Here is a 769-nt window from a genome sequence, read left to right on the forward strand (position 1 = left end):
GGGGCGGGGGCAAGTGCGGCGGCGGCGAGTGGGCGGCGGCAGGGGGCGGGGCGAGTGCATCGGCGGCGAGTGGGCGGCGCCAGGGGCGGGGGCGAGATCAGCGGTGGCGGCGAGCAGTTGGGGTCGTCGGGGCTAGGCGCTAGGGGAGAATGAGTGGACACGAGCAGCCGCGAGGGGATAAGGCGATCTATGCCGACGGCTGCCATCTGCATAGACACCACGTCATCAATCTGCGTGACCCCGGCCCTATGGCCGCAGCGCCGTCGGCATAGTTATATTTTTCCTTTTTATTTCATATAGATTTGTTTTATGTTTTTTACGTATTATTATTTGATTAACTTACATGAACCATGTGTAAATATAAGCATACGGCGTCTCCGGAGTGTGCAAACGCCCGGCGGGCGTCTCCGGAGTGTGACCCCCTCACGTTCGGGGTTATCGCAGAACGTCCACTACCGTGCTATCGCCGTCCTTGAGGGGGGGCCACACCCCGGAGACGGGTGCCGCCTCTTCAGACATGCCACCACACCACTCCGCATGTATGAGGGGCCGGTGCAACGCTCCAGTAGCATTGCTAAGCCCCCCTCCCCCAGGGCCCCCATCCCGCCTAACCCTGGAGCGGTTGACCACGAGATCTAGCCCTTTGACTTACCACGGACGGGCTTTGACCAGTGGACCTCTCCACCCGGTTGTGTTAGGTCATCCTAGAGGGACACCTGGGAGCAACATCCGGGCCAAACCCACAGCTAAATCCCCTCCGTGTAGACCT

The sequence above is a fragment of the Triticum dicoccoides genome, chromosome 7A, assembly GCF_002162155.2.
Source record: "Triticum dicoccoides isolate Atlit2015 ecotype Zavitan chromosome 7A, WEW_v2.0, whole genome shotgun sequence".
Classification (NCBI taxonomy): Eukaryota; Viridiplantae; Streptophyta; class Magnoliopsida; order Poales; family Poaceae; genus Triticum; species Triticum dicoccoides.